The sequence below is a fragment of the Aphelocoma coerulescens genome, chromosome 20 (assembly GCF_041296385.1).
Source record: "Aphelocoma coerulescens isolate FSJ_1873_10779 chromosome 20, UR_Acoe_1.0, whole genome shotgun sequence".
NCBI classification, from domain to species: Eukaryota; Metazoa; Chordata; class Aves; order Passeriformes; family Corvidae; genus Aphelocoma; species Aphelocoma coerulescens.
Window position 1 is genome coordinate 3,825,123 of NC_091033.1, and position 15,595 is coordinate 3,840,717.

Below are 15,595 nucleotides of genomic sequence, written 5' to 3' on the forward strand. Positions count from 1 at the left end.
TCGTGGGGGAGCAAGTGGCCAAGGAAGAAAAACGTGGATATGATCACTGTGTGATGGTAGAAGTGCAGCCACACAGCAAAGCCACAGAGCATTAACATGAGGGGCTCAATGACCACCTGTGTAATCTCAGGGGACCCTGGTCTAGGTTTTTCATTGAGTTATAACTCATATCAAGCTGCATAATAGTATCCCCCTTGCCACTATCTTCAGTACTCCTGGAGGTGCAGGATTTCCTCAGAACTGGGTTAAAAAGCAGCCCCAGCCCTCACATGCCTGAACCAGCTGCTGCCACCTTTACCCCAAGCACAATCACCCATCCCAATGACACTGAATTCAGAAAAGCCACTCCTCTGTCACTGGAACTTCCCAGAGCATCTCCCAAGTAGTGAAGGCTACTTGTTAGGGAAACATTTCCTGCATATTTAAAGAGCTTTGAGCTCTATATGCGTGTACTTAATTGGGCTTCATATCCAAAAGTGCAATTAATGGGTTCTGTGCTGCAGAGCAGGGCAGGAATAGCACTGCTTCCCTCTTAGTGCTTTGTGTGCTCTCATGCTGTGAAGAAGGAGGGAAGTATTGGTAAGCAGAATGAAAAAAAATGTATGAATTGCACATCTCAGTGAGTGGCCATGAATGGCGAAGGCTGTGGGTAGGGCATGGATCAGACAAACTCGTCCTGCAACAACTCATCCTCATCTCCCTGGCAAATCACAGTGGAAGGTGTTTGCAATGCAAAGAGCTCCATTTAATCAAATCTCTCCCTCTCTGTGGATATATTTATATGGTCACTTGTTAGTTTATCCCCACACTTTGGTTTCAGTTGGGAGATTTTCAGAGCAAGCTACAAACCAGCATGAAAGAAGGGTGTTGAAACTACATCTGAATTAAAATCTAATTATTTCTGCTAGGAAAACACAGCTCTGTATCAAAGAGAGTGGAGCAGTCCAGGATGGCCAGCACCATGTTTCAGAAGGATAATTTTTTCAATGCTTAGTTATTATTAACTATATCTCTTATTCATCCTGTCTCTTGATCCTTTTCCCAAAGCATGGAATTTGCTCATGCAGTACAACTGTCTATCAGAAATCACTGTTGCAAACTGATTTCCAGTTGTCAGGCCCAAAGATATTTTTATTTTAGTCAAATATTCTGTTCCACTAATTCAGTCAGCTCACCCACAAGTTTAACAACTGCTCTGAAGAATGTGCATGTGAATATGATTTGCCAGTATTCCTGCTTTTTGAGATGGGCTATGCCTGGTGTGTGCATGAGAATGATTTAATATTTAAAGGGACTGAAGGGGATTTGAAGAATCTTCATAGCTGAGGAAGTTTGTGAAAAATCTCCTTTCTGGTTTAAAATGGATTAGAAATATGGATTCTGTTTATTGCTGCAGACTCAGTTTTCCCAGTGTTCAAGGCAACCTAGGGAAAAATTTTATTTCATCATGCAGTATGGATCTAATCCTCCAAGGTCTCAAACAACCAGGAAAAAACCACTGAAAATAGCGGCATGGTTCCTGTGCATGGCAGTAACATGGTTGTACAGGGAGTAACATGGTATTGGGGAGCAGAGACTGGACTGTTCAACACATAAAATCAAACCACAGGCACGAGCTGGGGGAAAGGCTGTTCAGGACCTAAAGGCAGCTTGTGGATGACTCTTGCCTCACGCCCATCTCGAGCCCAGCCTCACACGAAGGAGCGGTTCCTGCCCTCTGCAGAGTGGTGATGCTGCCCCTGTGCCCAGCCCTGGAGGCACCTCTGGGGTGCCGTGCCCAGCCCTGGCTCCTCAGCCCAGCAGGGCCAGGGAGCTCCTGGAGAGGCTCCAGCGGAGGCTGCGCAGCTGAGGAAGGGCCTGGAGCAGCTCCGTGCCCAGCACAGGCTGAGGGAGCCGGGGCTGCTCAGCCTCGAGAGGAGCCCCAGCTGAGAGGGACCCTCAGCCCTGGGTGTCCCTGGCTGCAGGGAGGGCTCAGGGCAGGGCCCGGGCTCTGCTCCGGGGCCCGGCAATGGCACCAGAGCCACGGGCAGGGCCTGAGCCCGGCAATTGCCCTGCACAGGAGGCAGAAGTGCTGCCCTGGGCAGGGCCCGGCCCTGAGCAGAGCCCAGAGAGGGGCTGGAGTCTCCTTCACTGGAGTTATTCAGGAACTGACTGGACACAATCCTGTGCCCTGTGCTCTGGGATGGCCCTGCTGGAGCAGGGAGGTGGAACAGATGAGCCCACTGTGGTCCCTTCCAATCTGACCCATTCTGGGATTCTCTGCTGTGGGTGGAAGGAGCTGAGAGTCCCTCTCTACCACACTGGGGTCCCCTTGCCCATCCCTCAGGAACTCCATTTTTCTCTGGCTCATGCAGAGTCCTATTCCCTGGTCTCCATGTCTTCTAATCAGCTTAGCAAAAGCCCTCCACTGCATATGGTCGGATTGCAATTTTTGAATACTTGTAGCGTGGGCAAATCAAACCCAATTTCCTGCAGTACAAAGCCCTGCACTGCTCCCCAATGAGGGCTATTTTCCTGCCAAATTGTGTCTTTCAATCCACAGCCAATTCATCTGTAGAGCTGCCAAGAAAAAAAGGTCAGAAAGACTTAAAAAAAAAAAAAAGGAGGTATTTTCCTCTTTACTGTATTCAAAAGCAGATCTCCTAATTCTGCACAAACTTTCAAAACAAGGGAGAAATCACTGTGGGATAGGTGCTGATTATAGGCAATTTCAGCCCAAAGGACAACATTTTGCAAGCTTATTGATAGGACCTGGAAATAGCAATTTCTAATGTGGCCAATGCTGGAAACACTTTCCATCTACCCTGGTTCGTATGAAGACCTGCTCCAGTGAGGCCAGTGGAATTATGCAGATTTGGGGCCTTCCTTACTGGAGTTATCACTGCTGCTTGTACAATATTTTACATACATCAGTTTTACTTGAAGGATTTGACCGTGAGTATTCGCTTAGCCACATACCTTATGAGATGAAAATGCAATAAAAGGGGAGATGGGAAAACCATCTCTCCTTTTCTGTACGGGGGATAAAGACTGGACTGGGAGGTGATTTGAGCCAACAATAAAATATGTAGAAAGAGCAGAGTGATGGAAGATTTTAAGTACCCAGGCAGGGAGTAGAGGACATTAGGGAGAGAATGCTAGCTGGAAGCTTGTTTATGGAATTGGCATGAGATTGGATTTTAACTTAGTGCATGGAGCAGCTGAAAAGGAAGAGAGCTACATGATGTGTATTAAGTGCTGCACTACATGGAAGGTGTTTGAAGACAATCTGCACTCCAAAGAAGATGTTCTGCCAAACATCCATGTCCACCGTGGTAGGCTTAGGATAAGGGAAGATTTTGAAGCAGGAAACTTGGAGAAGCTTCATTGTCTGCTGACAGGTGCTCAAGCAGCAGGTACAGAAAGCCAGCACTGCAGTTCAGGGTCACATGAAATTGTATGTAAAGTTTTATAATCCAAATCCCCCAAGCACCTGCAAACACCCAAATCAAACGCATCTCATGGGTGTGAAGGCAACCCCAGGGCAACCAGGGGTCAGAGCAGGTGAGGGAAGAGCCTCTTCTCCTACAGAAACCGTGAAGTTTATTGTTGGCTGAGGTGAAGGGAAGAAAAGACTTGTGAAATCCACAGAAGGCAGCCACAGAAGCAGAACAGGTGATGGAGGAATCCATGTGGGAAGGAGTGAGAGACAAGATCCATGCTGCTGCCTGGGATTTGCTGCTGCACAGGGAGGGATTTCCATGCAAGAATCACAAAATTCCCTCCCCACAACAGGTATTCATCTTCCAAAGGAAGGAGCCCAGGGAAGTGGGATGAAAACATTAAAATGGTTCAGCACAGTGCGTGAGCAGGTACTTAGTGCTGTTAAAGGAAGACAAAGAACCTGGATTGCTGAAGGACATTGCTGGGTCCTGAGGAACCTCCAACTCTGGAAGTTGTTTTGGGCAGTTCCCTCTATGTTGGCTGCTCTTTTGGTACTAACAGTGCACAGGGCTGATGGCTGCTGTCCTGAGCTCATTTATGTAAGGTCAGGGTGGGGAACACCAGGAGCAGATGTGGCACCTGGGGGTATGGGATAGTGGTGGGCTTAGCAGTGCTGGTTAACAGTTGAACTCAATGACTTTGGAGGTCTTTCCCAACCTAAGTAATTCTATGAATAATCCCCCCTGTGTAGGAGGGGATCTGACCTCATGGCAGAGATAACATGCTTGTGTCAAGGCTGGAAAACAGAGACTTCTCTGAGACACTGGTGGACTGAAGTCTGGAAAGTTTTCACTTGTGGCTGTCTCCCCCAAGCTCCTGCTGTTCTGAGCTGGGGAGGTGACAGCAGTGGGTTTACAGTGCTGTGGGACCTGGAGATGAGCATCCAAGCACAGAGGTCTCCAGCAGTGTGACCCTCCAGGACCTTTCTTGATTCCATTTCTTCCTTGTTCCCTTTCTTAGCTCACAGATTTTGTTTGCTCTTTGACAGCTTCTGCACACCACACCAGGCAGATGTTCCCATCGCATTTCACATCCATGATGAGCTTTTATTGGGCAGTTACAGTCAATTTAAAACCCATTAATGGACATAAATAGTCCAGATTGTCCCTTCCAATTCCCATTACTTTGCCTTTTATGCACCAAATTCGTTCAGCCACCGCACTGCCCCATCTTGGAACTTGTGGAATTTCCTAACCGAGCGTTCGACACTTGATCATTTCACGTAGTTTCGTATTTATCCACAAATTTTCTTTTCACTGCCCATGCACTGAGATGAATGCTCAGGCATCCAGGCTATTAATAAATACACTTGATAACAATGGTCCTCGTGTGAGCCATTAAGACACTGCAGTATTAATAGCCTTTCCTTTTGGAGAAGGACTATTTATTTTTCCCCTTTTCCTTTCTTCAGGCTGGAGCTGATCGAATTGTTCATTGTGAGTAATCTCCTTGGAGAATATAGTTCTCATTTCTCTATGAAAATCATTCATTAATTCATCCTGTGAACTTTATCCTGAGATACTCAGCCTTTTGCTTTCACTCTTTGCTCGTTGTTACTCTCTTGGTCTTGGTTCACCTCTGTGTTGGAGCACGGATGCTCCAACATACCTGGATGCTGAGATGATTAAGCAAGGAATGACAGGCAGCCAGGAGCCGAAATTTTATTTCTTTTGTGACTGAGTCAGCCTTTAGCAAAGGTATAAAACTTGAGAGGCCCTTGAACTTTGAATGGCCAAGTTGTCGGTTTGTCATGAGAAGCCAACTTCATTACTCTGGTGGCAAACCCATGGGTGCTCTCAGCCTTCCCTGTTTCCAAACCACAGCAGCCAGGTCCTCCTTGGACATGGAAGCCCCTTGTGCGATTTCCTTGTATTTGCAAGCACATTTTTGGGTGAAAATCACCATTACACAAGAGTCAAGAGGTGTTGGGTGACAGTGACTTCAGAAACCAATTTTACCCTTTTTGCCCCCATTTCTTTACACTTTTCTCACATCCCACAGCTGGGTTGAACCAGGAACCCCTTGACACCTCTGAGCATTCAAGCCCAGAAATCACTATTCAAAAGTGAGCACCTGTTTCTATTCATTTCCTTGATGCTCCACACACACCCTTCCCAAAACCCACATGGATCATGCTGTTTGCCTGCTCCTTGGGGAAGCCCAACTGCTACATCTTCTCACGTTACCTCTGCTGATTATGGAGCTTATTTTATGGGAAGGGGCTGGATAAAATCTGTCCCCAGCACGCAGATAGGCCCGAGAGCTCCAGATCTGCTGCAGTTTGTTTCTTTCCCTGAGTAACTCAGAGCACCAGTTGGTAAGAATTTATTTGCCACCAATAAACTCTAATTTCCCAAACTGCCAAGAAAAGCAAGGTTAAGAGCATCTTCTATTCACTAGGATTGGTGCTGTCTGAGCCCTCACAAGGGAAATGACTAATAAAGAAATAACCTTAATTAATGGCAGAGTAAGTGCTGGACTTACAGGCTCAAATTCTGGCAGCTTTTCAGCTCACATTCATATAAATTATTATATGTCTTTGCATTTGGATGGTGGTTTGGGATGATCAGCATCTTGAGTTCAAGAGCCTTTAGGCTCCCAAAGCTGACAGTTTAGGCCACAGCTCTCAGAAAAAACAATGGATTGTTGATTTAGCAGTAACCAAGCTCAGCGCTTGTGGCCCCAAATTATATTACAAGACAAGCCAGCACCTGTGAAAAACAAAGGAAAATCTCCTCGTGATTCCAGTGGGATGTAATCTAAACATTTATTAGCCAGCATCCTCCCATGTAGATTCACAAATCAAAATCTGTCCCAACTAATTAGAAATGTATATTGTCAAATTATTATTATTATTATTATTATTATTATTATTATTATTATTAAGAATTTGATTAAAAGACTGCACCTCTAAAACTTACAGTTTAACCATAAACCAAAGGAAAATAAAATAGGGGGTACAGAAAGAGGAGGGAATACAACCAAACAGCGTGATTTTATTGGTTAATGTGGTAGATGGTGGTTTTAATGCACCCAGGACTTGTGATTTCCTGCCAGGAGAAAGGAAGTCTTCAGGATGGATTTGCAGAATGATATCGAGGTGGTTTTGAGGATATTTCTGAAGACAACTACATAAAACAGAGAGGTCAAGTTAATTGTGGTTCCCAAGGTCTTCCTTTCTCTTGCCAGCTACGGATGCTCTTGGTGGCTCATTGAGTAGGAGGTGTCCAAACTCTGCACCTCCCAAAAAAATGAGGTGGATCTCAGGCAAGACCATCCAAGGCAGAGAGAGGGACATGCTGAGTGGGTGTAGAAGAAAAGGCTGTGCTGCTCTTTGTGGGCAAGAAATGGCCGAAATGGGCATCCCCATGGATACCCTGGGGGCGGAGGCAGTGTCCTGACCAATGAAATGGAAGTTGTGGAGCCAGGAGAAAAATCCCAACAAGGAAACGCAAGGAGACAAGAATTGAAGGAGATGAACTTGTTCCATGCTGACAAGAGAGGGCTGTGATTCATCCAGCAGAATAAAGGTGGTGTCCTGCATCAGAAGGAGGAGGGCTTTTGTGTTGCTGAGTGTTTTTTTCTGATCAGAAAGGTTTCCATCAATATCCCCTTCTCATCAATGCCAATCTCCAGCACAGCCATCCATAACTCTTAATCCCAGTCAGCCCTGGAGCTCTCTGCACAAATTCTCATTCAGGCCAGAGACTGATGTGAAAGATTTTTGAGAATTTTAAGAGATTTAAAACGTGGAATTCTCTTTTCTCTGGGCTTAAAAATCCCCTTTTTTTTTGTGCTAAAAAGACTTTATATAGTCCTTCTAACCTTACACTTTCAGGGGCACCAAGTGTAGCTGGATCATTTTCGAATAAGAAAAGCAAAGGCAAGAGTGAACAGGAGCTGACTTACTATTTAAAGAATTTAATTTTCATTTTGAGGAAAGTGTAAGTCTAAATTTGCTGTTATGTAACAAACTGCATTAAAACCAATTGCTTTTGAAAATACACTATTGAACTTTGAAATTACTGTGATAATGCAGCTTTAGTCTGTGAATGCTCCAGTCTGGGAGGAAGCACAACAGCGGTCTTTGATGAGGACATGAATTTGTTATGACAGGCTAATTTTACAAATCCAAGGCTGCCTTACGGCAGAATTATAAAGATATATATTAAAAAAACCCAAAAGCTCAAGAAGCAAGAAATGTATCATTGCTGCTGAGAAAATGTTCTCGCACATTCAACTCCCACAGGTCAATTCAAGGTAGGATCCAGCCGCCTTTGATAGCTCAGGGAGCAAAATATTGTGAATACTGGGCATGTTTAGACTGATTGGTGACTTCACATTTGATCCGTGCCTGGTGTGTGTCTGGGAGTGCTGTGATATGAACTGCCTCACATAAACAGCCAAAGACAGATCTTGGGGAAAAAGCAATGAGGAAAAACCAAAACAATCTACCAGTCTTCCCCCCCAAAATGAAATCTTGAACAATAGAAATCCTGCCTGGAAGCTTCATGCAGCCTGGCTGCGCCTGAGCGGAGCTGACACGGTGAGTTAACACCAGGCCAGTGTCAGTGGTCTCCTAGAAATAATCTCATTGCAGATATCCCCACTAATCCTCCAGCAGGAAGGGCAGGAAGGATCTTCTGCATGGGGCTGGCAGAGGTGTCTGCTGGAGATGGAGGAAAGCAGGAGGTGGAGGAGAGCATTTGGAACCTCAGCTTGGAGATCCAGGCAGAAGGGTGGATCCTGGAGAAACGGGGAGTAGGAAGCTGGGTTGAGTGGTCTGGGCAGGAATGGAGGAGACAGCCTGGTGGCACCGCACTGAGGTGTCCACCTCAGCCAGAGTCACCAGCAAACAGGAACAGACTTCCAGTACCTAAAGGGAACCTACAGGAAGGCTGGAGAGGGACTTTTTGCAAGTAGTGATAGGACAAGGGAGAATGGTTTTAAGGTGAAAGAGGATAGATCCACTTTGGATATTGAGGAAGAAATTGTTCCCTGTGAGGGTGGGGAGGCCCTGGCACAGGTTGCCCAGAGAAGCTGTGGCTGCCCCTGGATCCCTGGCAGTGCCCAAGGCCAGCTTGGACAGGGCTTGGAGCAGCCTGGGCTAGTGGAAGGTGTCCCTGCCCGTGGCAGGGGGTGGCACTGGATGACTTTAAAGGTGCCTCCCAACCCAAACCATTCTAGGACACTATGAACTGTGGGAAGCACATGGGAGGGAGGAGAAATCGTGTGGTGGGGCCCTTATGGGATACTGCTTGCTCCTGTGAAGCTCCTGTGACCAAGGACTGACTAAAACACCTCCCACAATATTTGAGGAAAAGGCAAACAGAGCTTTGGGGCTAAGGAAATCCTCTATGGACAGATGCCAAGATGCACTCAAGTCTTTGCCACTGATTTTGTGTGGTGCTATATCAGCCAGCAGCCAAAGGAGCCCGGTTTGTGCTCCTGACGAACTCTGTAAGGCTCCAACACTCCAACAGTGACTGAGGGAGCTCTTACAGCAGCTCACACCTCAGTGTCACTGTGTAAATCTCTCCAGCCTGTCACTGATGGAAGGGTCTATGTGACAGGTGTCACCCATAAATCCCATTTAAATACATCCATTACCACACACTGTATCACTCACAATCACCCATGAAACGTCTCTTTGGAGTCAAGAATCAGACAAGGATGATTTAGGGCCATTTGGCTGGTGTGATGGGATTAGCTGGATCTTGCAGCTATTAGGATGTCAGGCCCAACGCTGGCCCCAGAAGGGATGAGGGAGAGCAGGCAGAGACAGCTCCAACAGCAGCTTCCCAGGAGCCTTTCCCACACAGGCTGGAGCTGCTTCAAAATCAAACTTTAAAACTGACCCCAGAGACTTCAAAACCCACTTCCCATGGGAATATACACAAGAGTCCTGCAGGTGCCTTAATTTTAGAGCTAATGAAACCTTTCTCTGGCTTTCTGTCATCATTTCCACCTTGGCAAGTGGAGTTCACATAGCTTTACACACACACACACGAGCACACAGAGTTGTGCCTGAGACACAGACAGAAGGAGGCTTTTTACCACTCAGCAGGCGTTTTTGTTTCCCAATTTCTCCTCCAAAAGGAACAGGCAGCTTGAGACATCAACCTGCTCCAAATAGAAAATTGGTGTCTCATTTAATTCAGAATAACATGAGAACATCTGCAAAACAGGGCAATTTCGACAGGCAAATGTTTATTGGGAGACATCAGTGCTAGCTGCTGTTTCAGCTTGTGCTAGACAGGAACTGTGCTGAGAGAAGAGGCTGGGAGACACCTCAGATGAGCAACTTTTTTAAGTATTGCTGAGTAAAAGTAGAAGAGGAGAGGTGCCTCCATATCCTGTGTCTGAGCAGTGTCAGACAGGAGCAGGTTCCAAGGAAGAAGAGCTGAGACAGTCCCAATGCCACAGAGACACCAGTGGCTTCCTGGCACTGAGAAGATGCTTCTGCTCTGAGCATTCTGCTCCAGTCCCAACACCAGGAGAACTTCACTCCCTTGTAGTGACTTTTCTCACTATCCACAGAAACATTCAGTCCTTTTTGCTGTGATGGCCTTGATAACAGCTCTAGTACTGGGATCAAGTGAAGAGCATTTGTATATGGGGGTGCAATTGGATGCAGTTGGGCCTGAATTAGGATCAGGCCCAAGCAGCAGCAAAAGGCAGCCAGAGATGATCTGAGGTTCATGGGCTCAGTTCTGCCTTCATTTTCCAGAAAGGGCACGAGAAGGAAGCGCCATCACCACTTCTCCTTGTCCATGGTGCTGCTGGAAGGGGATCAGCTCTCTTAGTCAGGAGCAGGAGGAGATGAGACAGAATGTCAGGCAAGTGCAGGAGGAGAGGGTGTGGGTGAAGCGAGGAGCTGGAGCACTGTCACTTTTAATGAGCAGGGTGATTATGTACTGGCAGCTGTTTGCAGATTAGAGACCGAGGACTTGGTCTGGGATAATTATCTCTCCCTGGAATTAGGAAATTTTCTCTCTTTTCTGTCAGGGAAAGAAGTGCTGGGCAGTGCCCAGCATCCAGACCTGCAGCCCCAGGAGGGGAGGCCAGTGGTATCTCTTTCCCCCACCTCAGTGGAGGAGGAGTCCTGTCCTCAAACCAGTCCAGAACGATTGGGTTATAATCCATAGATTAAGCCAGTGTCCTAGGATGTCCTTAGCCCAGTGTGGAGTAACTCTGGCTTCCAGGCAGCTGCCTGCAGGATCCAGTGCTGTTTTCCAGCCTTATGGCATGTTCTGAAAACTGGATGTTGGGATGATCTGCTACAGAGGTCGCACATCTGCGAGAGCCAGTGAGGGGTGAGGGCAAACATCAGCATTTCCAAAACTGCACCCAAAGGCTGTTTCTCCATCTCCCTTGAGACAGAAAAATAAGCCTGCTGTCTGCAGCTAAAAACTGGTATTAACAGTGATAATTTACTTACCCAAACAAAATATTTAGCTGCAGAAAGTATTTCTCGAAAGCAATGCCACTGCCCTCATCTCTGCCAGCAATGCAAACTGGCACAGCAGTCATGGCACACAGAGAGCATTGCAACCAGCTCTTGTTAAAATCCAACCTGACCCCATGGGTGACGTGGAACTCTGGAATATGATCTTCCCAGCCTAAAAGTTTTAAGTTTATCAGCTCATCTATTGCCAAAAAAAGTGTCTGGAAGGGATCTTTTAAACACACTTTCATAGCAGGTTATGGGCACTTGATGATCCATCTTCTGCTTTAATTAAAGGAGGTTAAATTGATGATCAGGGAATAGCCAGGGTGGCTGCAATTGTTTTCCAGTGCTGAGGCTGCAGTGTGAAAGTGGCAGTGGTGGTGGGAATGTTACCTACATGTGACCTCTTTACTCATCTCCTCCTGATAAGAAAATAAATTATACAAAGGTTGTAATGGTGATCTCCCCCACAGAGGGGAGAACAGCCTGGGCCAACTATTAAAGTCTTCATGCAAAAAAAGAAATATTCCTAGCAAAATGTATTGCACCAGGAAGTTTGAAGCCTTCCTCAGGTTGGCTTGAAAAGGTTTGTGGTGAATCCAGGCTTGCTCCAGGTGACCTTGCTCTTGGTACAGGATTAACACAGGAATTTGGGAACAAGACAATGCCTGCTGGAATATCGTCATGGATATACTGCACTGCACTTTCCCTGCTCTGGAAAGCAAAGCTGGCTTTAACTGAGAGTCAGACAGGATGGTCCAATAGCCCAGAGTGGTGCCACTAGAGCTTCTGTGACAAGGGACAGTGGCCAGCAATGTGATCTGTCCCCCTTCTCTTTCTTCTATTAGGCACCACTTCAACACAAAGTTCTTATATCACGGGAAATTTTTCCACTGAAAGCCCAGCAGGTGCTTGGGATGGAGACCCTGAGACAAGGAATGGATCGGGCAGAGAAGAGGGGAGCAGGTGGCTTGGTGGGAGCCCATCTTTGTGTCCTCATCCTCCCGTGTCCCACGAGTGCCAAGTGCTCACCAGGAGCAGCGTGCTCCGTAGGCAGCAGCAGCATTCCAGGCATCTGACTACAAACTGGGTTAAAAATTATTCTGCGGTCAGAAAAATTAATGTCTTGGAAAAATAAACAGGATTTTCTGAAGTGAGTGGGATAATCATAAATTAGACTCAAATGGCAAGTGTTTCTCTGAGCACTGTGTGACACACTGAGCCAGCCCTCGGGGATTTCTGCCTTCCATATGCAGCAGTTCAGCTGCCTGCTGCTCCCTGCCTGCCCTCACGGACCTGCACAGGACATGCCAGCCCTGCCAGATGCAACTTCCCTGCATTTTAAAGGTGAGGGATCAGACCCCAATCCTGTTTGTGGAGTGTCCTGCACATGGCAAAGCCAAAAGATTCAGTAGGTTTTATTATGCTGGACTCCAGAGCTTGTCTGTTGGATACCCAAGGAGTGAGTTGAAGGTGTAAGAGGAGCTCTGTGAGCTGGCCCTGAATCAGGCACAGGAGACATGGCCACACAAGTTTGCCTTTTAGCAAAAACCCCAAAGAGTAGGGCTAGAAGGGACTTCACAAAGTTAATCCCAAACAGTATTACCTTCATATTTGTTCTTTCTGACAGAAACCTATCAAACCTATTTCTTTTAAAATTCAGTACTGGACACTCCCATTTACATCCTCTCCCTCTCTCCCCAGTCCTGCTGGCTGACCCACCCCAGTGCTTCACTATCCTTGGAGTCAAAAGCCATTTTTCCTTAATTCTTGTCTGCATTCCTGATCCTTCCCATCATGAGAGAAGCCCTTTGAATTCTCCCCTCTCCACCACAGACACAGAGAAGAGTTGGTTGTGTTCCTCTTCACAACTCTTGAGGAAATTTCCCCTATTTTTCCCCCTCTTAGACAGGTTTAATCAGCTGCAGGTTCCTGGCTCCCCAGCAGTCCAGAAAACTGTAGAAAATGGTCTAAAAATAATAGGGAGAAACCACTTTTAAAAGCCCTTCCCTTGTTTGGGATCCATTCCCACCCGGATGACAAGTTGTTGTGAGCACTGACGTGTAGGCGGAATTGGCAACGCCTGATGAAAATGCTTTTAATTACCACACTCAAGTTATGATTTTGTAAAACAATAACATTTTGCTTGTCTGAAAGCTGAGTATTTATTATTCTCCAGCTGTCAAATATTAGTCTGATTACAAGCAACAGCCCTTGGATTTCTCTCAAAAGGCTAGGACGATCCTTTGCTAGCAACAGGCGAGGGGATACAGGTGCAGAGTGAATAATCTCTGTTTTTACATTTTTCCCAGAGTTGGATTTTTTTTTATCTGTCCATTCCAGGGCTCCAATCTGAGCTCTCTTTTAGGTCTCTTCTCTCCTGGACTTTCCTGGACAACAAAGGACACCTGGGGATCCACCAGCACTGGGGAACTCACTTTTCCCAGGTATGCTCCTGTTGTACATCCCTTCTACATTTGTTTGTTTGCACCAGCACCAAACCTCCCCCTCCTTGAAACCCACTGCTACTTTAGTTCTTTCCTGTTACCTCTCATTTGGAATAAAATATGGGGCTAATGGGCACTGGAAAAGCCAAATTTTGCTTCTTGCAATCTGCAAAAAAGATATTTTGCCTCTTCTCCAACCTAAAAGGTCAGGGTGTCACGACTTTTCTCCCCAGTATTTTGAAGCTGATTGATTGGAAGAGGAACAGCCCCAAAACTTTGACAGATGGATGAATGGAAGTGCTGAGCCTGTGCTGTCAGGAACAACGAGGGCCAGGAACAATGTTGCAGCCTTATGGTATTGAAATCCTGGGGTTTTTCCTTTTCTGGTGCAAATACACTCACCTGGAAGGGGCCTTTCCACACAGGTCAGGAAATTTGGGGGTGGATGTGAAGCAATCACAACCCCAGGGCTGACAGAACTCCAGGAGCATTTGGACAATGCTCTCTGACACAGAGTGGGGTTGTTGAGGTGTCTGTGCAGGGCCAGAATCTGGACTGGATGATCCTGTGGGTCCTTTTCCCCTGAGATATTCCATGATTCTATAACGGGCCAGCCAAGAAAGCCAAGGAGTTCAATTCCAGTCCTGAACTGGAGAATTTGACTTATCTTCTTCCTTAGAGCACAACAGATCTTTGATGACCCAGAAACACAGCGAGAAACTGCTTAGAAGAGTTTTTCTCTCCCACAAATATATGGCTCCTGCTGGAAAATAATTGGAGAGGAGAAAAATTAGCACAGGACATGATGCATGACAGTGTCTGATCTCAGAGAGGGAAGAGTTTGGGAGGAAGAAGAGTTTACATTTGTGAGGCTGCTGGGAGTGGTGGCAAACCCAAGTGATTTGCAAATTCCTCTCATGTTCAGTTAAATAAGCTCTTGGCCTCTTTGGTGCCTGACAAGAAATGTTCTGCCAGGAAAGCACGGGTGTGTTTTCTGTCTGTCACACATGCATGGACACAAAGGAGCTGCTTGCTTGCAGTATTTTCTCTGCATTTTGGTGTGTGACTTGTGGGTTGTAGAGAAGTGGTACATCATTCTCTTCCTTCTAGCCTTTAGCTACCAGGACAGCAAGAAACTCTGGGAGACTACATCTGCAGCCAGTGTGTACTGCAAAAGTGACCTAAATTACTATTAATTGTAGTGGCAGGACTAAATAGCTGTCCTCAGTGTGTTTACAACTGGAGAGACAAACAGTTTGTTCTCAAGGTAATGACAAACCAGTTATATTTTGTCTACAAAAGGACTGTTTGTTCCCTAAATACCTGCACCAGGAACTGTGTTTGTGAAAGAAAAACAAAATCTCTTCATGAGCAGTCCTCTGCCTGGAGCTGCCCTCTCTGGGGTGCTGGCTCTGCTCGCCCAGCTCTAGTCAAAGCAAAAAAAAAAAAAACCAGATTCTGTTTTCTGTCAGGGAATGGGGACTTGGGAGCAAGCCTTGATCAGGTGAGAGATGTAAATAGGTAAATAGAAAGCCACTTGGCTTGTTAGAGATTTCTGACGTTGCCACAAATTTCTCAAGGCTTGTTAACCACCAAAACCATCCTGATCCCAGGGTTCAGCTCTCTCTGAGGTGCTGGCATCCCAGCAATGGAGGTTGGGTAGAAACTACAGCTGTTCTGAGTGGTGCCATTCATGGGCCAACACTGCTTTCATCTCTGATGGCATCTGAAAAAATCCCAAAATTAATTGTCCAAGAGATGTCCACTGACTCAAGAACCTCAGAAAGCCAGAAGAAAGAATGGCTGAGACCTCACCATTTCACCTTAAATTTCATCCGATCTGGAAACTCAGCTTCTATCCGGTCATCAAGGTGTCAGTAAGGTTAAATTATTTTAAAATGTTTTTAGACCATTCCTGCAGACGTGTCTTTCAGAAAATGTTATTATTCTTTGGTTTTAAAGGTAGCTTGTGACCCAAATGCTGATACACCATGCCTTTGCTGAAAACTCCAGCATGTGTCCATGCCTCACCTTTCCTGGATTGTCACTGAACACAAGAAAACCAGCTTAGAGAAAGAAAGAGGTAAATCTTTAAAGACTAAAAACTGAATTCACTGTCAGCTGTCTGTGTGTATCTCTCAGACTTGTATCAGAGACTGGGAAATTTATTGTGGCAGCTCTGATTAGATGGAATGAAATAATGCCACAGAGATGG